The sequence below is a fragment of the Canis lupus genome, chromosome 7 (assembly GCF_003254725.2).
Source record: "Canis lupus dingo isolate Sandy chromosome 7, ASM325472v2, whole genome shotgun sequence".
Lineage (NCBI taxonomy): Eukaryota > Metazoa > Chordata > Mammalia > Carnivora > Canidae > Canis > Canis lupus.
The window spans coordinates 46,138,050-46,165,228 of record NC_064249.1 but is presented as its reverse complement, the minus strand read 5'-3'; the positions used below and the strand labels follow the sequence as shown (position 1 = coordinate 46,165,228).

Genomic DNA, 27,179 nt, shown 5'->3' with positions numbered 1-27,179 from the left:
AGCCCTTTGTGATGGCCTATTCTCCAGACATAGGATAAATTCTAAATGGAATTTGACTGTGAAAGAGTCTGTTTAAAACAGATGTGGGCCAGGTGGTGATTGAAAAAACTTCCTAGGAAAAAGGGCAGATTATGTGGTTTTGATAAGAAATCCTGATCAATTTAGAGTGGAAGAACCAACTCCAACTGTCAGCTGAGAGAACAACTAATGTTATTCCTTCCTTCCTTCCTCCCATCATGTACCAAAAACAATAACTAGACCTTGATCTTGTGAAATAAGTCATTTCTTCATGAAATTAGTAATTCCATTTTTGTATAGCTCTATTTATTAGAAAGTTCTTTCTTGCATATAGCAAAATGGGCATGTCCACAGTTTCTAACAAGTAAAGTTAGTTACATCCTTTGGAGTCATAGACAACTTGCTTCTCTCTTTTTCTTATAAGAGCTATATTATGTGTGTCTTTCTTTAACCTTCTATCCCCCACACTATAAATCCCTGTTTGCATCAGGTGGGTCTCATTTGACACAATATTTAGACCTTTCACTGTCTTGTTTTGGCAGTCAGGGCATCCTAAATTCTACCCTTACTCCAGATAGGTCTAGTCATCATAGCAGAGTCAGCTTGGATTATATCACATTATTGGCTTCATAGATGTATAAATGTAATTAACCTAATTTTGTTAGCACTTTAAATACCTCTATCTTAGGATCACATAACACTGTCACATCTTTTGCAGGTGGGTATTGCCAAAACAAGCACCATCCTCTATTTGTAAAATTCATATTTTGAACTTAAAAATGACTTCAGTAGGACTTCATGCTTGTTCTGCTGAAAAGCATCTCACTGGCGTTAGCCCCAAAGACAAGGTCACGATCAGCTCATCATACAGTTAGTTACTTATGCAATAGAAATTTTAAGGAATTTAAAGCTACTTCCAAACACTTTCAAGTACAAACAATCTCTTCCTAGCTTTCTAACAGCCTAGATTTACCAATTTAATAATGTTTAAGAATATTAAGATTAAATATACTCTAAAGGGTAAGATATCCAGAATTTGGTAGTTAAAAATAGAAATATTCCAACACAAAGGAGTGTTCTATCAGGACATTAGTCTGAAAAGTTATCTTAGCCAAATGCTGGACCCTGAAAGGATGGCAAAGGAGAAAATTTTAGTGGAAGAATATAATTAGAAAGGTTCAGGGCTAGATAGAGGCTTTGCTGGGGAAGGTAGGTCTATTTTCCTCAGGGAAAAATATCATGTTGTTATTAGATCAAAATCTACTAATATTGGGACGCCTGGGTGGCTCAGCAGTTGGGCATCTGTTTTTGGCTCAGGACATGATCCTGTGTCTGGGGATCGAGTCCCACATCAGGCTCCCTGCAAGGACCCTGCTTCTCCCTCTGCCTATGTCTCTGCCTCTGTATCTCTCTCTCTCTCTCTCTCATGAATAAATAAAATCTTTTTAAAAAATCTAATATTTAGGTTAAAATATTTATACATATATGGCCAAAAGTAATGTAGAAAAATGTTACCACTATAGTGTACAGAAGTGTAGAGTAGGCATTGTTGTTATAATTTTACAGATGAAGGAATAGACTTAGGAGCAATTTGTCTAAAATTGCAGGGTCAGTTAGTAGCAGCGATAATGTCTGAGATCAGCCTTGTTGATGAGATCTTTCTCTTTACTCCTTTTTACTCTTTTCCAGAACTTAAATTCAGTATATATATATATATATATATATATATATATATATATATATAATCTTCTGAAGGAACATTATAATCATTTAAGGATATTCTGGTTAGAAAAAAAAGGAACTGAAACATTGTCAATAATCTGATTTGTCAGAGACTGGGTACATTTAAAAATTCTCCAATTATTAAGCTTTCCATTTCATTTCACATCCAAGAACATGACTCAGTCTTGGAAATTGGCTACAGTGTAGCCTGAGAGTGGGGGTTTTGGAATAGAACTGGAGAGGTGAGATTGATCTAATGATAAACACCCTCAGGAGGGGAAAGTTCATTAAATTTAACTTTGTAGTGCCCAAGTTGGAGAAATGTTCACATTCTCTTGGATCCTCTACACAAGAGAAAGGCCAACAGTGTGGCTAACACCAGCATGCCTGCAAGTGCAAAAACATCAATTTGTCTCTGGAATGACTGAAGCAGAGGGTGGTTTATTCATTTGCTTATTTATTTTTCACACAATTAATGCACATATGGACAGCTAAATAAGCTGAGGATATCAAGAATAAGTGGAGAACTGTGCTCTCACAAGACTTGCAGTCTACTAGAGAAGCCACAAAAAGCATTAATGATATTCAGAATGTTATAAATGTCTCTGTAACCAGCCTCCAGTTCTAACCCAGGCTTTCTAGGCTCTTCGTAATCTCAGCCTACACTGCTCATCTGTCCTCATACCCACTGGTTAACACGGATACACATTGTTGTCATGAGCCTGGTCTCTTGACCTCTACACAAACATGCCTGGCTCACCTTGGCTTCCTTCCTTCCTTCCTACTCACCCATCCTCTGCCCATCCCTGCTTTCCTTACTCCTTCTTTCTTTTGATAAATGTTTTTGAGCATCTACAGTATGCCAGGAGCCTCTGTGCTAACTGCCAGAGTTCCATCAGATGATTAGATGTCCGTATTTCCATCCCTCTGGGACTGGCAGTCATTGACTCTTCTGCAATCAGATTACTCTATTATTGCCTTGCAACCAGTAATGTATTGTCAGAGAAAAGGGCGTGGCAGGAGTTTAAGGAGTGGGGATTGTCGAAGCCTGAGACAGCCCCGAGAAGCCTTTGGGAAGGTAAGATTAGAAATGGACCATCAGGAAGGGGCAGTTGAATGTGGTCATCTTGAAGAATTCAGATAGGGGAAAGCAATGATGGTTTTAAGAAAGGACAAGCCCAAGAGGAACTCATTTCTTCAAGGCACGAGAATTTTTATGTTTCTGAACTATAGTTTCAGAAAATTGGCTAGGTCACAATCAGCATGGAATGACCAAGCAAGGCCACACTTGACAAAAGATGTTCTTTCTCACTTTATTCTTTACTCAGATCTATTGGTTATCAAATTGTAAAATTTCAGAATAGCGATAATTTAGGAGGCTTCAGGACAGAATGCTCCCTCTCCATGGCAGCAATACATGACAGATGGTCCACGATGACCTCTGTATGAACAATAACGTCTGCTTTCCATACTAACAGAATAGCTAGTTCATTCATTTGACCACTCCACTAAAAACAAAATTCTTTCCCACATTAATCTGAGATCTGGCTCTGGATATTTTTCAGCCATTGAGCCTAGTTTTCCCTTCCAAAGCCATACAGAGCAAGCTTGATTTCTCATCAACACGAGAGTTTCTTAAATATTTGTAAAAATAGTACTGCACACTTGGCAAGTAACTTGAAAGAGTCATTCTCTGGAACATGTGGCTTGAAATCATTGCTTAAGACAATGAAACAGCAGGCAGAACATAGGAAGGCAATGTGACCCGGCGTTCAAAGTGCAGACTCTAGTTCTGACTGTCTTGGTTTCATTCTTTGCTCCTGCACTTAACTGGCTCCTCCCTGGGCCTCAGGCTTTTCACTTATTAAGTGAAGATTACAATCACATCTACTTCATCATGCTTTTCCAAAGGTTAAATGAGATAATACACAAAAAGCACTGGTGTGGTCTCTGGTAGATAATAGATTTTGATTGAAAGCAGAGAGAAAATTAGCCACACAGTAAATGGGAACATTTGTGCAAAACATACCATTATTTAAAATATGTCTAACTGAGCCGTGAAGGATGACCAGGCCTTATAGGAGCAACTGTGCCCAAGCTAAAAAAAAAAAAAAAAAAAAAAAGCAAAGACAAACAAAGCCTACCTAGGACACCTTTGCCTGCTTCCCTGGCTAAGCTACATTACCCCCTGTGGTGCATCCCTAAATCCTTGGTCTGGTGTGGATTTAAATGATGCAAGCAGTGAAGTAGTAAATCTGTCATTGAGGAGGAGAATATTTTGTGGTTTTTACCGAATGGCTTTCTAAAAGTTTCCCCCACCTCCACCACCATCTACTTAAAAGTTCCCATGCTTCCATTCCATCCTTCTTAATTCTAACCCATTGATTGACCTTAAGTAATATGTGCCCATCTTTGAACTCAAGGTCCGTTTTGGGAGATCCTTAGGGCACTCATGCTGAAGGCTGTGGAAATGGTGACCCAGTGAGAAGGAAAATGTTATATCCCAAAACCCTCAGAACACTGGTACTTTCATAGTATATACTTTAAAAAAATTTTTCCCATATATTTGATCTTATTAAACACCTATAATGGGTACTTAGAGCATCTGAGGTTATATACATTCTACAGGTAATACTCAGATACTCAGTATCAGATATTCTGATATTCAGAAAGGTGGGGGGCTTGCTCTTGCAATGGGGTATAGTGTGGACAGAAGGGAAATCCAGGGATTCAGAGTGGTTGAGTTCCGATTTGGCTATACTTCTTTAGGTCTCCATATTCTTCTCTGTAAGATCAGGAGTTTGAACTCAGTGATGATTCCTTTAGCACTAGTAATATTCCATGATGATGACAAGACATTCGATGTTGTATAGTATTTTAAAGTCCAAAGTAGGACTAGTTGGTGAGCTAAGCCACCAACTATATCTAAGCCAATGCTATGCCCATGAGGCCTACCTGTTCTGAGATGCCGTGTCACCCCCAGCCTTCCCATCCACCCACCCACCACCCTGTTTCTGTTTTGGCAATCATTATGAAGTAGTCTCCCAGAATGATTAGGGGTGTTGACAGGAAATTATTTCTCTTCTTCTCCCGTGTGCTCTGGCACATGGATATGTTTGGGCAAGTTGTCCCTGTTGTGATCATTATGCACTTAGTTATTTTTGTTCTAGTGCCCAGAAGCCTGTGGGGCATGGATGTCTGGTAAAAGAATTTATAGCCAATTTAGTCCACCTGAGTTAAGTTACACAATCAGCCTAATTGCAGAAAGCTGGTTTCTGTTTCCCTGATATTGGTCATTCCTGAGGATCAGCTTGGGCCATTATGAGATCATAGAGTAGACTTGGAAAAGAAAACCACTGAGATTGAAACCAAGGTTCAGGGGGCTTCATCCATGACTTAATGGCAGTTGAAGTGTGGGTTTAAGACCCTAGCCTGCTGCTTACTAACTGTTGAAGCTTGGATGAATCATTTGCCTCTCTGTGTTTCCATTGCCTTATCTGCAAGATGGGTTTAATAATAATGACCCATCTCATAATAGGAGTGAATGAGATAAGGCATGTTAATTGTTTAAAAGAGTGTGGTACTTTGTAGGTTCTCCATATATACTAGCTCTTATAATTCAAATCATTTTATTATTCTCATTTTAAAATTACAAAAGATGAGATCCCAAGAGAAGTCTCCTGCCCATGATCGTGCCAGATTCAATAGTTTAGTCACAGTTAAATTCAGCTATCCTTATTACTTTTCTTCCATTCAGGTTTCCTTATACCTCTCTTTAAATAATGAATTCCCATTTAGGGTTCAGGAATTGTTTATAAACACTGTAAGATACATACAAAGCACTCCTAACAGTAAGTTGTCCATTTATTTCTAAAGCATGATTAATTAGTCACCCCAATGATCCTCCAGCAATTGTGTACCACACTCTGGGTAAATATTGTTGCTGTTACCCACTATGATAATTGTGCCCACGTTGTCCCAAGAAGAGTTAGCATGTAGACCCTGCCTTTCTGAGATCCCATCATTCCAACCGAAACAGGGCCCATTCATTGGCAACATGTCCAGCATCATCCCTGACCTACAGAGGACAAACATCACAGAGCTATTCCAGGATGGCTGTGTCCCCTCCCTTTTATAGATTCCTTTATGTCTGTTCTGGACCCACTGGGGCACACAGTTAGTAGAAGATGGGCATTCAGATAGTGTATGATGTAAAACTTGTATTTTCTGATTCTATAACTTTGGTTTGTACTGATTTAGATGCCTTGTTTCTCAATGGAAGGATGTCTTTGCTAGAGAAAACGATAATTTGACTAAACTGGAAGGTAAGACTGACACCTGGCATTTATGTCACAGAACCAATAGGCAAAGAAATAGGGTTATTTTACTGATTAATTTGATTCTGATTACCAAGGGGGAAAATAATTGCTTCCCTGTAGTAAGAGAGAGGGGACTATATTTGATACTCAGAGATTGCTGGCGTGCCAGCAATCTCTTGGGTGTTTTCACACCCAAATGTTGATGAAACCTTCAACCACTAAATACAGGTGACATTCAGACCCTTCAGAAATGACAGTTGGTTTATCCTCAAATAAAGAATCCCAATTAACTGAGGTGCTAGTTAAGGCAAAGAAAACAGAGATGGGTAGTAAACCATAAAGTTGGGATATTGAGTATGGCTGAATAACTAGTCACAGTTAAACATATTCTTGTCTTTGCTGGTTCTGTATACATTAAATATCTTTTTCTTCTCTCTTCCTACTCTTTTGTGTCGGAAGCATTGATTATGGTTAATTTTTAAATGTAATCTTTAGACTACAGAGAAAGGTAGGATTGTTGTTACTTAACTATAAATAGAATATCACTGAAGATAAGAACAATGCCTTGTGGCACTTTGTGTCAATCTTTTTGTGTGTGTGGGTGAGGGGGGATTATCTTCATTTGTGTAAAGAATGGCTGCATCTCATATAGTGTAAATGTTGTTATTGTCACTATTTAGAAGTTTTAACATGCGTAGAAGAGGCTCAGTAATCAAAAAGATGGACTGCACTAGTTTCAAACTGTTTCTCAGCCAAAGTGTACCTTTTGATATTCTGCTCTTTACTGTTAGGAATGAGAATCTGCAAACTACATTTTGCAGTCTCCATGGCCTGCTAGACTCCTCTTAGGCTCTCTAGTAGGAATGACAGTGGGAAGATCCAAAAGTAGAGAAAGAGAGAAGTTGCATACAAGAATGTTGGTATTAATATTTGTTTACTCATTTCTGCTTTGGGGCTTATCTTTGTGTAAGCGGTTCCTTTTGCTTGGAATGTTACTCCCTTTGGTCTTCAGATGACTGCTATCTTCTTGTCATTCAGATCTCTATTTCAATATTATCCACACATACACACAAACACACACACAAAAACAAAAGCCTTTCCCTGACCCCTTAGTCTAAAGTAATCATTTTCTCATTTTAATTCTCTGCATAGCAGTTACCATTCTCTGATAACATGTTACTCGTGTATCAATCTATTTAAATTTATAGAATGAAAGTTTCATGAGAGTAGCTTTCTTTTCTGATTAAGGATGCCTGGTGTAATTTGGGTACTCAATGAAGATATGGTGAATAAGTTACAAAACTAATTTCCTTTCTTACTATTTTTCCTTACTCTAGGCTAAATTAACTTCAAATATTCCCATGGGGTGAGCAAGGCAGAAATTATCATCTCCTTTGTTATAATATTGAAACAACAACAAAAAAGGAAACTTCTATTTCTGCCTAAGATGTTATTAGTAGTATCAGATGAAATCTTCTAAGAAATTTATGACTTAGATTTGGGCATGGGTGTGTGTGTGGGGGGGGTGAGCAAAGTAGCTCTTTGAAAGCATTAGAAAAGAACTAGGGCAACTAGGCATTAATGTCCAAGATTACGGAGAAGAATGAATTGCATTGAAGTGAGCCTGACATTTATGGCTGCTTTCCCCCGACTCAGGGCCTTTGCTGATTCAGAGATCATGGTGCCAAGGCCAACAGCCTAAAGCTGTTGGCAGCCTCACAGGGTGAGAGAGACAAAACATGGAGTCCACAGTTATCAAGACAGCCATATTTTGAGGGAGAAAATATCATGGAGAAAAAAATGAAGATGAGGTGAACCTGAATCTTTTTGAGAAATTTCCCCTGAAGACACTTGCTTACTCTAAAGTAGTGCATGTGGGGGTAGTACTTTCAAAAAGCATGCAAAAGCTGCTGCTTAAGAGGCCAAAAATTTAGCAGAAATTTGGCAGCTTCCTGAGATTGGGGGATCAGAGCCCATCAAATAAGAGCCATTCTGGCGAACACTCCAAGATTTATGATGAGATACCTGAAAAGACTTGACTCAAGAAGTAAAGGCTAATCTGAAATAGGTGAGTCCTAACTGGATCAAGCTTATATGTTAATACTCTATTTGAAGAAAGATAACATTATATAGAGTCACTAAAATCTTTTATAAGATATACACAGCATTCAATCAAGTTACCAGGTAAGCCAAGAAACAAGGTTAAACGACTGAAAACTAAAAGCAAAGCAAAACAAAAAAGACAGTAAAAGGAAAATCACAGGTTAGAATTATCAGATATAGATTTTAAAATAATTATAATATATGTAAGATAAAAATGTAGATAATGTAACCAAAGAACTGGCAATCTACAAAGCAGAATGAAATAGAAATGCAAGAACAAAATACAATGAGTAAAATTAAAAATTTAATACATTGATATATTTTTCCAGAAGTCACAACAGACTAAAAAAATAGCGAACTAGAAATAGATATTAGAAAATATCCAGGCTGAACCACACAGAGAAGAAAAATACAGAAGAAAATATGAGATAGATGTGTCATGATGAAGAGGTCTACTATATGCTTGCATCTCAGAAGAGAAAAGAGAAGAAATATGTGAAGAAATGATGTCTTTAGCAAATTTTGGGAAATTTTTAGACAGTAAGTCCTAGTTTCCAAAATGCTAAATTCCCCAGGTGAGATAATTAGTTTGCACTAATGATGCACTGACAGTTTTGGCCAGAGTAATAGGTGAGAAAAATGTAATGAAAGCCATATCTTGGTGTATTAGTTTCCAAGGAGTCCTGTAACAAAGTACCACAGGTTGGATGACTTAAGACAATAATAAGGTATTGTCTTACCCTTCTGGGATCCATGAATCTGAAATCAAGATGTTAGTAGGGAAGGATCTATTTCATGCTTCTTTATCTCCTGGTATCTTTAGTTACTCCTTGGCATATAGATGCATCATTCCAAACCTCTGTCTTCACATGGAATTCTCTCTGCATGTTTTAACATCATCTGTCCCTTGCATGTACCTATTTCTGTGTCTAAATTTCTACTTTTTAGGAGGATACTAGCCATATTGGATTAGGCCCTATATAATGACCTCATTTTAACTTGATTACCTCAGTAAAGACCCTATTTCCAAATGAGGTCACATTCTGAGGTGCTAGGGGTTGGGACTTCAACGTATCTTTATTGGGGGACACAATTCAACCCATAGTATTTGATACATCACAGTAAAACTGCAGAAGACTAAAGATAAGAGAAAAATCTAAAAGCAGACAGATTGAACACAGATTAAAAAGTGGTAACAGTAAGACAAAGCAGACTTTAGGGGAAAAAAATGTGATAAGGCTATCATAAAAAACTATATGCCAAAACCTAGATGAAATGGATAAATTCATAGAAACATATAACCTTCTAAAAGTGAATCAGAAAGAAATAGAAAATTTGAACAGACTAATTGCTAGCAATGAAATTGAATCAGTAATCAAAAACTCCCAAAATCAAAAGTCCAGGACCAAATGCCTTCACAGATGAATTCTACCAAACATTTAAAGAAGAGTTAATACCTATTTTTCTGAAACTATTCCATAAAATAGGAGAGAAAGGAAAGCTTCCAAAATGATTCTATGAGGCCAGCATTATTACCCTGATACTGAAACCAGATAAAGACACTGTAAAAAAAGGGAAACTACAATGGAATATTACTCAGCTATTAGAAATGACAAATACCCACCATTTGCTTCAACGTGGATGGAACTGGAGGGTATTATGCTGAGTGAAGTAAGTCAGTCAGAGAAGGACAAACATTATATGTTCTCATTCATTTGGGGAATATAAATAATAGTGAAAGGGAAAATAAGGGAAGGGAGAAGAAATGTGTGGGAAATATCAGAAAGGGAGACAGAACATAAAGACTGCTAACTCTGGGAAACGAACTAGGGGTGGTAGAAGGGGAGGAGGGCGGGGGGTGGGAGTGAATGGGTGACGGGCACTGGGTGTTATTCTGTATGTTAGTAAATTGAACACCAATAAAAAAATAAATTAAAAAAAAAATCTAATCAAAATAAAAAAAAAAAAGGGAAACTACAGATCAATATCTCTGATGAACATAGATGCAAAAATTTTCACCAAATATTTGCAAACCAAATCCAACAATATATTAAAAAGAATCATTTACCATGAAATGAAGTCGAATTTGTTCAAGGGATGCAAGGGTGGTTCAATATTTACAAATCAAAGTGATACCATCAACAAGACAAAGGACGAATGCCACATGATCAGGTTAGTAGATGCAGAAAAAGTATTTGATAATGTACAATATCTGTCTATAATAAGAACTCTCAACAAAGTAAGTTTAGAGAGAATATACATCAATATAATAAAGGCCATCAATGAAAACCCCACAGCTAACATCACATTCAATGGTTAAAAACTGAGAGCTTTTCCTCTAGTATCAGAATCAAGGATGTCCACTCTCACTACTTTTATTCAACATAGTACTAAAAGCCTTAACCACAGTAATCAGACAAGAAAAAGAAATAAAATTCTCCATATTAGTGAAGAAGAAGTAAAACTGTCACTATTTGCAGATGACATAACTATATATAGAAAACCCCAAAGATTCCTCCAAGAAACTACTAGAACTGATAAATGAATTCAGTAAAGTTTCATTTTATAAAATATACAGAAATCTGTCGCATTTCTATGCAATAACAAAGTATCAGAAAGAGAAATTAAGAAAACAATCTCATTTATAATTGCACCAAAAATAATAAAATACCTAAGAATGAATTTAACCAAGGAAGTGAAAGACCTGTACTCTGAAAAGATATAAAATATTGATGAAGAAATTGAAGAGGACATAAATAAATGGGGAGATATTCCATGCTCAGTGGGAGAACTGATACTGTTAAAATGTCCATACTACTCAAAGCAATCTACAGATTTGATGCAAACCCTAACAAAATATCAATAGCATTTTTCACAGAACTAGAACAAATAATCCTAAGATTTGTATGGAATCTCAAAAGACCCCCAATCTCCAAAGCATCGTGAGAAAGAACAAAGCTGAAGGTATCACAATCCTAGATTTGAAAATATACTACAAAACTGTAGTAATCAAAACAAGATGGTGCTGGCATAAAAATAGACATAGATCAATGGAACAGGGCAGAGAACCCAGAAATAAGCCCACACTTATATGGTTAAACTACAACAAAGGAATAATAATATACAATGGGGAAAAGTCAGTCTCTTCAATAAATGGTACTGGGATAACTGAACCACTTTCTTATACCATACACAAAAATAAACTCTCAAAATAGATTAAAGACCTAAATGTGAGACCTAAAACCATAAAACTCCTATAAGAAAATATAGGGAGTATTTACTTTGAAATTAACTGTAGAAATATTTTTTCTACATATCTAAGATATCTACTTAGGCAAAGGAAACAGAAGCAAAAATAAACTATTAGGATTACACCAAAAAAAAAAAAAAAACTTTGCACAGTAAATAAGCCATCAACAACAACCAAAAAAAGGCTACCTACCTAATAGGAAACGATATTTACAAATGATACATCTGATAAAGAGTTAATATCCAAAGTATATAAAGAAAAAAACATATGCACTCAACACCAATAAAAATCCCCCAAATAATCCATATAAAAGATGGCAGATAACATGAGAAGATATTTTTCCAAAGACATACAGATGGCCAACAGACACATGAAAAGATGTTCACTATCACTCATCATCAGGGAAATGTAAATCAAAACAACAATGAGATATCACCTCATACCTGTCAGATTGGCTGGTTTCAAAAAGTTAAGAAATAACACATGTTGGTGGGAATATGGAGAAAACGGAATTCTCATGGATTGTTGGTGAGAATGTAAACTGGTACTGGAACTGTGGAAAAAGTATGGAGGTTCCTCAAAAAAAAATATGGACAGTACAACACTCCCAACACAGAGTTCCCTGGAACCCAATCTCAGAAACACCAGACATAATCTCCAAGGAATCTTCAATTTCCAATAATCTGTGATTTTATCAATCATTATTTCTTCAACTTCCTTTTAAAAAATAAATTCTTCTTGGACTACCAGTGTTGGTTTAAAATATATTTATTATAATGTTACTTAAATATGAATAAAAAGAAAACTACCTATAAATCCCTTATGCTTCTAACTCTTAAAGAACTATAAAACCCAAACAAATACGAAAAACTAATTTCAAAACCAATAAAGTCAAAATTTACAACATCAATTTAACATGATATTATTTTCCTGGAATTATATCACTGCTTACAATGCACTTGTAGAATGTTCTGTTCTGGTGTACGTCACCAAATCTATTAGAACCTGCCACAGGTGATCTCATCCTTCCACCCATTTTTTTCTATGCAAATTCCAGAAATGCTGTACTTACACAGCTGCCAGTGATGCCATTTACCTTTTTATTATGGGAACACACCACTTATATATTTCTTATATCTTTGTTCTTATTACTGGTAAGCATTAGATAGTTCTCCTTCATATCAATGCAATAATAAGCACAAATAACACAGTTAAAAAAACTATGAGTAGATTATAAAGTAGCCACCCAAAAGATCCAGAGTATCTGTCTTTTCTTTAGGTTATTATCGTTAGACTAGGATAGAAAAATCTATCCACATATACACATGTATATGTTTATTCTCTCTAAATATTTACTTTTATACATATATATACACATATAGTAAAAAATACATAGTATAGTATATATGGTAAACAAATGTAGTATAGTAAACAAATACAATGAAGAACTTGCAAACCTGAAATTGTTTGCAGATCTAATTCCTTAGAGTCTAATTTAAAAGTGCTAACCGTAGACGCTTGTGGTTCTCTCCCAACAACCTCAAACTTCTTCAGCAAAGATCAACTCTGTTCTTTGCTGTCATTCTTTTCCTAGGGACCCAGAAGTCAAACATATGCATGAAGGTGATGCTCAATCAGACACTTGTCCCTAGTTAGGGGATCATGTCCATGAACTTTCAATTTAATGTAGAAATCTGTGTACAACTGAAAGTGCTGTATGAGTTCTGCAAACTCAAAATTTAAGCTTCAGAAGAAAAGGAATAAAGTCTGGTGATCTCCCCAATTGACTCTTGGAGGATGCCCTATTCATAAACAAATTTCATTAATTCAGGCTAACTGGGCTATGAAGATGCTAGTACGAATTACAGAAGTCTAAATGAAATTTTCTCTTTACTGCCAAGGAATATAACAACTCAAACTACTATAACAAAGTGTTAAGAGGCTGAGGTCCTTAATAGGCTGCTTTAATGAACAGGTAAAAAACAGTTTAAAATTAGCACAATGATTGTTTTCTTGCAAATTGATTCTCTACTATTCTATTAAGCATTTTAATTCTCTGCAATCTTGTTTACCCCAGTAATTTGCTAAGAAAACTCTTTCTTTCATAGCTAGAGTAGAAGCAACATTTAGCTCAGGCCAGTCCAAATGAGCAAGAGTTTCAAATTAGTAGCATCTGATTTAATTAGGTTTTACTAATAGCAAGTCAGGAAAATGCATTAACTGGCTTAGCCCACTAGGGGTTCTCTTTCTGTGCTGATGTTAATTGCTGCCATTTACTTCATTGCCTGTTGCTTGCCTCCCCACTGCCTTCTTGTTGACAACAGTGTGGGGGACATTCTGACAAACCTCACTCAACATCACCAGCATTCTCAGCTCAGAAGATGGTGTATGAATGGTGAGTTAGCTGTCAGTCTTTATGATGAGATTACAGGATCACCAAAAGGCCACTCTGTCCAAAATCATTCCTACCTTTTTATACCTACAGCAAGTGCTCAAGGAGCCATCAAATAGATAGTTACCTTTAACATTACTTCTTGAGGACTTCTACAGATTTTATGCTCTTTTGATAACATCATAGTAGGACTTTTCCTCTCTTCCAGGGTTTAGCTACACATTCAGTATACATGAGTGTGGTATGTACTACTTATTTCTACTAAAGTTCATAAAGGTATGCTTTGTCTTTGCAACAAGAGGCAACTGAGGACAGAGACTATTTTTCCCATATTTTTGCCCAACCCTCACTTCCATTTCAATTCTGTGGCACAGTTCTGTGCAAATAATAATAAACAGTAAAAATCCATTGTTGGATAGGCAATAACAATTTACATACTTCAACCTTAAACAAGTAAAATGGAATTACTCATTAGCAGTTTTTGTCACCCAATAGACAGTGAGGTCCTGATGGGACAGGAAAGTTTTGATGGGATGTAAAGTTTTCTGGAATATGAAAGGTGTAAATGAGCATGTAGGAGCCAGGAGAAAAGGAGATGTGATTTGAAAAGAAAGAATAACATTCCCCTAATTCCCATTTTGCTTCAGGCTAGAACTCCTCAGATGCCACGGCCTATCAGACCAAGGCAAATATCTGAATACTCTCAACCCTCGTATTTTTTTCTTCCCACCACCAATTATTCTCTAATGAGAATACAAGGAGGAATTTCTCAGTTTAAAAGAAATGTTCATAGTATCCCAGGTCTGGGTATGAGGCAAAATACATCAAATAACATAAAGTAAAACTCAGGAACTGATTTCAAAAAAGAGGATGCTAGCAAAACATCTGTTTCAACCCTATTGGCAGGTAATGGCCAGGCAACTTAATGAGAAATTATCATCTGTCATTCTCATTCCCCAGCTCAATACTTAATGTTCAAGGAAACACTATCAACCAAATATTCAGTTGTCAACAAGCCCCCTCCCTGCATTTATATAGAGGAAAAAATGGCCTTTTTATTGAAATTATTTGATCAAGTAAGGAATTTTTAATATAATGAGTCTATTTCCTAGAAACAAAAGTTTAATGACTCGAGAATTACTCTAAGTTTTGTCTTGTTCACTGAAATCCCAGAACATGGAGAAAGAACTGGGACAATGAGAAAATGTGGACAGGTGGTAGTTTCCCTAGAAACAAGGAAGGGATCTTCCCGTAGATTCTGCTCTCTGCCTGGACATCCATTAGCCAGAAAAGAAGATACCACAGGGGAAGCCAACATCACCCCTCAGAGTCCCTGGAATGTGTTGCTGGGAGCCTGGGTCATGGTTCAGAGAAAGCCTTGGATCCTTAACCTCTAAATGCTATGCAAGTAGCTTTAGAAAAGCTATTTAGCCTTGCCACCTCTATTATGGGGTGAATGTTTATGTCCCACAAAAATCTGTATGTTGAAATCCTAACCTCCAATGTGATGAAGGTGGTATTGTTGGGAGACAATTAGTTCAGGTGAACTCCTGAGAGTAGAACCCTTATGATGGAATGAAGAAGAGGAAAAGACCAAGCTTGCTCTCCATAGATACACACCAAGGAAAGCCATGTGAGCACACAGCAAGGCAGCACCTATTTTAACTTCTGTTATCAGGATATTTATTTTCTAATTACCCACTCACTCTACAAACATGTTCTGTGCTCCTACTAGGCACCAGCTACCATGCTATGGAGGAGATGATGTAACAACAAGAAAATGTTCCTACTCTCAAGCAGCTTTCAGTTGGCAAAACTAGGTCCCGTAGCTTTAACAAAGTGAGCCCACTGAGCTCCCTAATCTGAGAAATCTTTTAAAAGGAGGGAGTGGTTCATAAATAAAAATATTATCTTGCATAAAATCAAATTATTAGAAAAATGTATATTAGAAGTTTTTCCAACCATCACTAGGAAGGCATTTTCCTCCTGAACATAATATTAATAATATTTACTAGACCTAGGTTTATTTATCTCCTCTGGTTCTAAAAATATGCAGTGTTCTAAAAGCCAAACTCTAATTTGTGATTTTCACAGCTGAATCACATCTATTTCCTCCCCAATCGGATACTAGTGGGCACAGCCACCATTGTTCAACAGCCACCCCACTCAAATCCAAGAGTTCCCCCTGGGAGGGTGAGGCAGGTTAGGTTCTATTTATATCAAGCCTCAAAAAGAACACCTCTAAAGTAGAAGCTATTCAATCAATAGACAGAAAGCTGGAGTAGAAGACCATGAAGGCTCTTTTCAATCCCAGATTCCATCATTCTTGGAGACTTTTTCCTCATGAAATGTAACAGACATCCTAGCTAGTCTGTGAATGGAAGCCAAGTGTTCTCATTTCCAACTTCAGGTTTTGTAAAGCAGGCAATCAATGGTTGGTTTGGTCTAGAGCTCAAGAAATAAAATAGTATTGTCTCTTTTTAAAAAGATTTTATTTATTCATTTGAGAAAGAGGTAGAGAGAAAAGTAGACTCCCCACTGAGCAAGGAGCCTGACATGGGGCTTGATCCCAAGACCTGGAGATCATGATCTGAGCTTAAGGTAGATGCTTAACCATCTGAGCTTACCAGGCACCCCAACAGTATTGTCTTTTAGTTCAGAGGAAGAGTTTATAAGGCAAACAAATATACAGGTTAGCAAACCATTTTACTTAAATCTGCAAAGCCTCCTCTAAGCCTCAACTTATAGGATACAGAAATACAAAAAAAATATTGAAGCAGTTATCACAGGAAAGCTAATGATAAACCCTTGAGAAAAGACTGAGTCCTTAGAGAACACCACTCTCCTCTAGTAGGGGGCAGGAGAGAGGGAAGGACATCAATAGCCTCCCCTGACCCATTTGGGCTTTGGACAGAGACGAAATAAAGACATGGGACAATTTTAAAGCTGACTGGACAATGATCTTCCTGTGACTATTCACTGGAGGAAACTTTTTAAAAAGGCATAATGGCATGACAACCTAGGAGCTGGCTGAGAGGTAATCTAAATTTTGATGATCCAAAGAATAGGCACAAGTTTAAAGGACACAGCTTCAATCATTAAGGACATTTGGGCTCAAAAGAACAAAACTTCTCCAGCTAATCTCTGACCAGAACAAGAACCAAGGAACATGCTTCTCATGTTTGTGCTTTTGAACAATTCAGAGTTTCCTACAGGAATTCATATTGCGTGGAGGTTAAGAGCATGAGATTTGGAATCAAAACTGAGTTTAAATCCCATCATAACTCCCTATTATCTGTGTACCCTTGTGTCATTGAATCTCTCTGAGGCTTAGTTTCCTCATTTTTATAAGAAATCAATAAATTCTTCAGAATATTGTTGTAAGATAAAGTGAGATAATATATTCAGAACTCTTAGCATAAATGTAGCTACTTATTATAAACTCAGATCTAGATTTTACATTAATTTGAAATAATAATAATATAGAAAACAATTTTATTTTATTCAAACCTCTTACACATGAACAAACCCATGATTAAAAGAAAACAACTAGTTCAAGATGACATAGCTAACACAGCAAAGGAAAGAATCAACCAAATGAAAAAACAACTTCCTGAATAGGAGAAAATATTTGCAAATCATATATCTGATAAGGGATTAATATTCAAAACATACAAAGAACTCATACAACTCAATGGTTAAACACATACACATACATACATACATAAACACACACACACACACACACACACACACACAAAGCTGATTTAAAAAATGGGCAATAGAATAGACTTTTTTTTTTTTCCAAAGAAGACTTACAGATGACCAACAGGTACATGAAAAAATGCTCAACCTCACTACTCATCAAGGAAATGCAAATCAAAGCCAAAATGAGATATCTACACCTGTTAAAATGACTTATCAAAAAGACAAGATGTAAGTATTAGTAAGAATGTGGAGAAAAGGGAATCCTCATGTACTGTTCATGGGAATGTAAATTGGTGAAGCCATTATGGAAAATAATAAAGAGGTTCCTCAAAAAATTAGAAATAGAATTACCATACAATGCAGCAACTCCACTTTTCTAAGTTTTTATCCAAAGAATACAAAAACTCTAACTTGAAAAGATACATGAACCCCTATGTTTATCGCAGCGTTATTTACCATAGCCAAGATATAGAACAGAAATAACCTAGGTGCCCATAAGTAGATAAATGGCCTCAAAAAGAACATATGTGGGAATGCCTGGGTGGCTCAGTGGTTTAGCACCTGCGTCCGGCCTAGGGCGTGATCCTGGAGTCCTGGCATCAAGTCCCACATCAGGTTCCCTTCTTGGGGCCTACTTCTCCCTCTGACTGTGTCTCTGCCTCTCTCTCTCTCTCTCTCTCTCTCTCTCTCTCTGTGTGTGTCTGTCTCATGAATAAATAAATAAAATCTTTAAAAAAATGTGTGTATATATGTGTGTGTATGCAATGTAGATATATGTATGCAAGTGTGTATATGCAATGGAATATTATTAAGCCATAAAAAAGAATGAAATCTTGCCATTTGCAACTACATGGATGGAACTCAAGGATATTATGCTAAATAAAATAAGTTAGAAAAAGACAAATACCGTACGTTCTCATATATGAGATCTAAAAAAACAACACCCCCCCCCAAAAAAAAACATGCTCATACATACAGAGAACAGATTGGTGGTTGCCAGGGGTAGGGAGGGTGGTGGTGAGCAGTGAGCAAAATGAGTGAAAGGCAACAAAAGGTACCAACTTTCAGTTATAAAATAAATAAGTTAGGAGATGTACAGCATGATAACTATAATTAATACTGTATTACATATTTGAAAGTCGTTAAAAGAGTAGATTTTAAAAGTTCTTATGAAAAATGGGTAACTATGTAAGGAATGTTGACTAGATATATTGTTGACCATTCTGTAATGCATATAAATATTGAATCATATTGTATACCTGAAAATAAATTATATGTCAATAAAAAGCAAATTTAAAAAAAAGACAAGGCTAAGAAGTCTCAGAGACAGGATTATAAGTATTCTAATTTGAGGCAAGTGTTCTTTTTTTTTTTTTTTTTTTTAGAGGCCAGTGTTCTTTTTTAGGCACCATCCTCATATATATTGGGGTTACTTACACATCTTAAATATCCTTTATTTTCCTATGGATCTATTCCCATAGTTTAATTCTTTCCCTAAAGGAACAAATTCCAAAACTGTGCTACCACTCCATAAAATAAGAATTCTGTGAAGAGTAAATTCTAATTTTCCAAGATTCTGGGATCAGACTCTTAACCTGTTACATCATTTGACCCCTAAGAACAAATGTGTGTGCTCTACCTTAAGCTTTCCCTTATTTCCTACAGACAAACCCTGGTCATTCAGTACAACTTAGGGTGAGTACTCTCATATTTATCTATCGATGTTATCTTTTCTAGTATTAATAACAAAGGCTTTTAATCTCTAGTCCCATCAAGCTTATGATCATGAAATGATAGAACCTGTGAAGATAGCCCTGCACATTCTGTATCACACACCTAAGACATGTATCAATGGATCAATTAATCCGGGAGCTTGGATGAGTCAATAGAAATTGTTGAATTAGAATCTAAGTAGGAATTTTTTTAATTCTTTTTCTTGTGAACCTGTTTTTATTGAGATAAGAGATGGGTTGGGAATGGTCACATGGGTTATGTCCCACCAGGTAAATGTCCAAAGAATAGGAAATTTTAATTGAGAGGAATGCCTGAGGATTTGGGTACTTGTTCCTTCTACCTTTATGGGACCAGGTGACTGAAGTTTCAAGAACTCTATGCTCTGAGCCAAGCTGAGGAGCTGGGCAGGCAAAGGAAGGAGAACAGTTCCACCCTCAGGGGAGGGAGAGGTTCAACATCCTAAGAATTTTTGATAGTCTAATACCTTGGATCATGGGATGGCTCCAGTTGTTTGCCAACTTATTATCCCACAGAAGTCCTATAACCATACTGACTCTACCTAACAAAGGCTATCCCTCCTTTATGTCAAGCTTCAAAATAGGAATGGTTTTGGGTCTCAAATAGGAAAGACAATTAAGCCATTTGAATTCTGAATTACTTACTGCAACACTATAAATATGAACTTGCCATCCAAACCACTCAAAGATAAAAATATTGTTTTTCAGTATATCTTGGTTTGTGAATTAATGAAGTCTCACTGTCCTCATTAATACCAAGCTTTGCAGAGATTAGTATCTGGTTCAATGACTCTAAAAATAAGATTAATACCATTCATTGCATCTCTTTCTGAATCAGACATACAGGAGCCTATGCTTACAACGATCAATTCCAATGAACTACACTTCATTTCTATGTGAATGTCTCCCAACCCACCTCTGCAGTGTTGGGTTTTCTTGAGTGCCAATGTCCTATTTACAATTGTGCATTAGGCCATTGAGGATAATCTGTTGTCACTTCAAACTAATATATTTAATATTAAATTTTATTTTATTTTCCAAATCACTTTATGTCTTTTTTTATAAATTTATTTTTATGGGTGTTCAATTTGCCAATATATAGAATAACACCCAATGCTCATCCCATCAAGTGCCCCCCTCAGTGCCCATCACCCAGTCACCCCTACCCCCCACCCTTCCACCACCCCTTAGTTCATTTCCCAGAGTTAGGAGTCTTTCATGTTATGTCTTACATTAGGCACTACATAGACCCTTGTTGGCTAAATCCATAAAAAAATCTTCCTTTTGAACTTGATATTAACATTTGTTGTTCCATCATTCCCTCAGTTCACAAGCCTCATGCAAGTCCTTTTCTTTGACTCTGCCCTTTCCACGAACCCTCAAATTCAATCAGTCACCAGTTTGTCAAATATTTCTTTGAGACACATCTACTTTTGTCAACACCCATTCAGGGATCTTATTATTTTATGCCTCTTTATTGAACTCCCTATTCTGTTTCCCCCTACATTTTCTTTAATCAATCTTTTAAATCTATAGTTGCCATCCATGGTTTTGACAGCAGGCTTCCCACTTCCCTTACTGAATAATAATACTGGACTTCTCATTTCCCTAATACTTCAATGTACTTATATGTAGTAATTTAGAGAGACAGAGTGGGAAGTCAAGTAGAAAGGCTTCAGGACTCCTTCATCTCTTCTTCCCCACCAGAGAGGATATTTTTTCTTCTATTTTACGTGTTGGGACCTACATGAGTTTGCTTTAAAATTTTATCTACTGGAAAAAACAAGTTAGGAATCAATGGCCAATGTGTAAAAGGCAACATTCCTTAGCCTGGCATGTAGGACTATCCCAGTCTAGCCCCACACAGCTGTTCGATTATAATTCATTTTCTTTCTCTTCAAGTTGAGTTTTCTCATTCTTTAATTAGGTCTTAGGTCTTCCCATCCTGCTCTCTCATGTCTCTTATCTAAATGCTGTACATCTGTGGTAGTCATTTGTGGTATTACCATATATTTCTACTTCTCTACTCCTCCAATGCAAGACAGAATTTCTTTTCTAAGGATCGTGTGAGGATCTGGCCCATGATATTTAGGTGTAAGTTACTGGTGTCAATTACAGAATAGAGCATTAATTGCCAGTTTTGGACCTTCTGAAAGTCTGTCTTTCTCTTGGTACTGCAACTAGTTATACTCCAGATAGTGGTTGTACCAGCATCCTGGATCCAAGAGTGAGGGAGAGATTGAGCAGATCTTCCCGCAATGCAAAGTGAGCAAGAACCATTGTCTTAAGCAACTAAGATTTTGAGATTACTATGATCTTTCCTAAACAATACACTATCCTTCTTCAAGATGGACTAAAATCCTTTACAAGGTGATTTTTAAAAAAAAAACTAAGCCATTTTATTATGTACTCTGCGTTCTCTACTTCCACTAAGGAAAAATGCTTCTCAATGAATGAGATCAGTGGCATATTAAGTAGCCACTCCATAGAACTACAAAAACATGTATAATTATTTGTACTCATTTGGCATGTAAATCGATAGGCTGCCCCACATTGTTAAGCTATAAATATATGTGCATCTCTCATATTTACCATAAGCTCTTTGACTTGAATATACCCACGTATGTTTTATTGCTCTCTGTCCTTCTCCCGCAGACCCACCCAAACCCATATCTGTCCAGATGGAATTTGGTTAAATTAATACCAATGAAATTATTGAAAGAAAGTTAATCTCATAAAACTACAAGTAAAAACACGTGCAGCCTAAGAAGTAAGTATGTATGGGTGTGAGAAGGCTAAGAGACTCCAAAACTACTCACTATTTATTCGTTCACCACTGGCCACCTCATGCTCCCCTGTTTATAATCTCCTTGACTTGAGATGGACTGAATGCATTTTAAGGCCCACTAAAATATGGAGTAGAGGATGGTGACCCCACTTTGCCTTATCTCAAATACCCACGGTCTGTGAAGTTCAGGGCTGTGTCAATTCCTTCTGTTATATAGCCCCCAAGGTTTCAGTCTAAGGATGCTTAGCAAGCATTTCTTTCTGGATTGTTGGAGTTTTGTCAATTCTCCACAGATATCAAGTTGAAACAGAAAATTGGTCACTGCCCAGAATTACTAAAGAGAGCTGATAGTAGTTGATGCTTATTTTGTACTTTCAGTGTGCCTGGCATTGCTGTAAGCAATTTGCATGTGTTACTTTAGTATAGCATGGTGGTTTATGTGGATGCCTGGGTCAGAGTGCCATAACTCAAATCCTTGCTTTTTAATTACTACCTATTTGACCTTGGGCAGACAACCTCTCTGTACCTCAGTGGTTATGTATATGAGGTGATGATCATAATCATACCTGCCTCACAAGGTTGCTGTGGGATGTAAAGCAAGTATTACATGCCTAAATCTTAAAGCACTGTCTGGCACCCAGTGTAAGCTCAGTACATGTAGGCTATTTTTGCTGCAGGGGGCCAGTCAGAATGTACCTGCAGGACCTACAAAATGTTGCAGATGGAAGTCACATAAGCCAACGTCAAACATTGCAGCTTTTAATATGTTGAGATGTCTATCAAGAATTGGCTATTGGTTCCCACTGAGATGAGGGCACTGGTTCCTGACTGATTCCTGCTGCCTGGCTGTTGTGCTTCTCCTGTTTTGCATTAGAGGTTTTTTTTCCCCACACTCAAGGGATAACATGATATATTTCACATGTCAAAGTCTTTTCATCTGGGACATTGTGGGATATGATGACAACTCTCCTAGCATTTGTTCCCCCGCCGACATAGGCTAGGCCATACCTAGGTAGAACTTTATGGAAATATCCTGTCACTGTTGAACAGGACAAGAACCAATAATTCTCTATAAAAGGAGAGATGATGTGAGTCTGACCTGCAATAATTGTTTCTAGAGCATAAGCAATCATGAGATGAAAAGGACAGACTGTGGCAGGTCTGGACTCTGGAATCCTACTAGGATATATTCCCAGGTTGCTGTGTCATCCAGCTCTGTCACGGCCATAGCTGCAGTGTTTCACCTCTCAGTGAACATCCATAGGAGGCAAACCAGAAGAGATCAATCCAACTGAACAGTTGAGTTGCAAACTTGGTTTCTGCAAATGTGATCATGGCAACCAACCAAAGGCTGACCTGTGGAGGGAGAGAGGGAAGGAAAGCCATCTCCCCTCCTGAAAGACCCAGCTTGGAAGTTTGCTTCTCCTTCTCTATCACTGCCAGGGAGATATGCGAGGGGTTTTCTGAATGTTGAATGGTAGCCCTATTGGCCAACTTAGGGAGTTTGTAGTAAGAAAGCAGGAAATATTATTGTAGTGCTTCAACATAATATTTATATTGTCAGTTTAACCATATTGTCATTGTGAAAAAATCTAGAATACATAAAAAATAAAAATATTTATAATCCTGACTTTTATAACTTCACTTTTTCAATTGCCATTGAAAAAGTTATTTTTCCCCAAATATTTTTCTATGTCATATGTTACCTAAGATTATAATGTTATTTAACCTCTGCTCCCAATGATTGAATGATTAGATTGCTTCTAATTTCTTAAAATTGGAAAAGGCAAATAAATATATTTGAACATAAATATTTATTATAATTTCTGCCTATTTGATTACATAGATTTCTAGTAGAAAATTTTGATTCAAACAGTATGACTATTTTAAAGAAATATGTATGTAACATGTATGTATGTTTTTCCATGTTTTTGTATTCCTTTTTCAGGAAGAAATTTTATATTTCTACAACTGTGTGAAAGAGGTTAGCTCTTCCTAGCCTCATAGCCTTAGTATGTTTGTTGGCTTCATATATTTTTTTAAAATCTTAAGCTAAACTTAGAAGTAGTTGAAGATTCATCCACATGGAACAATATCATTCATGGCAAAATGCCATAAAGCTTTAAACAGATTCTAAGTGATATTGGAATTGAGAAGGATAGGGAAAAAAATCAATGAAACTAAGAATAGTCAGGGGGGAAAGGCTTCAAGAAGCACCTAGTCTTAAGCTGAACCTAAAATATTTCTTCAGATAGATAGAAAAAATATATGCATACCTGGAGTGGGGGCGGGGGGGGGGCGGAGAAACGTAGACAAAGAAGCCAAAACAAGCAGAAATATTGGCAGTGGGGAAGAAGAGTGTTATCCTTACAGTTATTTCCACATCCTTCATTCAAGTAATATTTACTTAATGCATATTAGTACCTGACAGTGTGTGACATGCTGCAAGTACAGCAAGAATAAAACACAACTTTGATCTCTGAGTGAAATAGCTCCTATCTGGCTTCCCTGCCTCCAAGTTCAACCCACCCCAATCTATCACTACTGTCAAAGTATCCTCCAAACAATAAACCTGTGTATGTTGCACCCTGTTTTTAATCCTCCCAGTCATTTTTAGAAGGTTGTGAAACTTCAGTGGCCTAGCCACACTTTAGAATAAAATCCAAAGACTTTAATGGGGTTTTCATAGCTTTGCTGCATCTGGGGATTTCCTATGTTCCCTCCTAACATCTCACCTCTCTCCCTCTCTTTCCAGAAATAAGCTTCTTTCAGTTTGGTGAACTGGTCAGATGCAAACTCTTTACACAATGTCTAGACTCTTGGAAATCACACAGATGTTCCTCATCTGAAACATCTCCCCCTCTACCATACACACTTGCTCCAAAACCTTCCACTTAGCTAACTCCTGTTCATCTTTTAGCTGTCAACTTCAGGAAGGCTTACCTTGGCCTTGAGTATGGGTTAAATTTTCCTGCTACATACCCATTCCTCTGGTATAACTCTCATCACATTTTATTAGCATAACTTCTTTTCTCATGGCTCCCTCAACTGTAGGCTCTATAAATATCAAAATTTGTTCCTTCACATTTACCTCTAAGTTCCTAACGTTGCATCTTATACATAGTAGATTCTCAGTAAATATTTGTCAAAATATTTTGAAGTGAATCTTGTTGCAGGGGGCTAGGTTGGTGCTATCATTCAACCCGAAGATTTAGAATATTGAATCATAGAGTCAGGCAGAACCAGCACAAATCCTGAACAGAAGAGAACTCAGGCTCAGGAGACTGAATAGTGGCATGTCAATATAATAATAATCTGCAACTTTTGAGCTGTTCATTTATTTTATAATAAGTAAGCTCCTACTGTGTTATCACAGACTAGGAATCAGGAGACAAGATATAAACTGGGAGGCTTTGGGGTGAGGCAAATTTAGATCCATTGCTTATCTCTACCACTTTCTATGGGAGTTTGGAAAATTTTTTAGCCTCTCTGCACTTGAATTCCCTCTTTTGTAATGGAGAAGCTAATACCTCTTTCCAAAGGCCATAAGACAAATGTATAGAAAACTGAATACAACTCCCAAACTCTTACATTCACTAAATGCTCATTTATTCCCGTTTCCTTCTCAGCTCTTCCTCTTGCTCCCTGAAGAAATTTGGACAAATCACTTCTTCCAGAACCTTCATGCTCTCTGCTATAAAACCAAGAGATTAGGGAAAGCAGTGTTCCCCCAAATTGGTCAAACTCAAGCAACATCAAGAGAGCTTTGGCTGAAAAACTCCAAGAGTGGACCTAAAAGTCAGTTTCTTTCTTTATAAAGTTCCCCCAGGTGATCCTGAAGCACCCGGCCCAGCCTAGCCCAGCCCAGAATTACAGCCAGTATCATGGAAACACTAGCCTTTTCCAGCTTGAACAGGCAATGGTTTCATTTTTCTTTCTATTTTCACATGGAAAATGTTTATGCAATAAATCAGAATATGACTCACCTGGCTGGCATTTTTTGTTCCACCAGACCAAAACTATGCCGTAATTGGCAACGAAGATCAGCTGTGTGTGTGTGTATGTGCATGCATGTTTCTTTGCATTTATGTTTGCATGTTGGGGGCAGAGGAAGGAAAAGTATACAATTTTTTTTTACCTGCCTCAAATACTTCCTTTGTTGACTGGCATGAGATCTCCTGACCACGGAGCTACAGCAGGATCAAGCAGTGAACTGCCTACATAAGGCTGTCCTTAAGTTGGAAACAAAGTAAAGGAACCTTTAGCCTTCTGCTATTATTTTATTAATATGACATTGACAGGTGGATCAATGATCATTGCCTGTTAAGTCAACACCAGATGATATGGTCATTATGGATTCTCAGATCCAAGAAGAGCTAATAAAGACAAAATCACGACCAGCTCAGAGGCTGGTTGTTGACTTAACAAAGAGCATGAACAGAACAAAAACCCATGAAGAAAAAAAGGGAATTGGGTGTCCACTAGATTAAAATGACAGAAAACACAAAAACTGAATGAGGCATGCAAGTGATTCAAAGCCTGTGGAAAAATCTGAACTCTGAGCCAGCTGAGTTATATGGCAAATTCCATAAACATTGTGTGAACCCAGATGTTGTGATAAAATGAAGAAAATCTATTAAGACATAGACCATCCCTTTGAAGAACTTTCAGCCTATAAAGAAACCTGGAAAGAATGGTAACTAAGGTGTCTCCTGCATCACATACATCTTATTTGATCTTCTTAACAACTTTGCATTGTGGATATCATCAGACAGGTTCAATGGCTTACCCAATATTCAGAGCTAATGTCAAAAAAGGTGAACTACCTCTTTATTAGTAGATGGACTGTTCAGAAACAGTGTATGTTATAAAGAAGATATGTCTAAACATTTCTTTCTAGTGAATAATCATAGTTCAAACACTCATCAAAGGACCATTTTATTAAGAATCATTAAGCCTGAAGTTTCTCTGTGACAGCCCAGAAACTTAATGGTAACTGGAGTTTTAAGGTCAAAGATTCTGATTCTTGAAATGCTATTGCCATTTGGGTGTTAACCCTAGAATTAGTCTCTGCCAGCCACGTGAATCTGTTCTTTCCTCTTCACTAAGCCAGAATAAGCAAAGAACT

At 37.0% G+C, this 27,179-nt stretch overlaps 1 long non-coding RNA gene across 1 annotated transcript; it reads left to right on the top strand.

Annotated features, from left to right (window-relative positions):
- The first annotated feature begins 19,174 nt into the window (after positions 1–19,174).
- On the top strand, positions 19,175–25,992 carry LOC118355167 (uncharacterized). Its single transcript, XR_004817072.2, has 3 exons — positions 19,175–19,207; positions 21,919–22,033; positions 25,681–25,992. It is a non-coding gene; the product is annotated as an uncharacterized LOC118355167 (long non-coding RNA).
- The last annotated feature ends 1,187 nt before the right edge of the window (positions 25,993–27,179 follow it).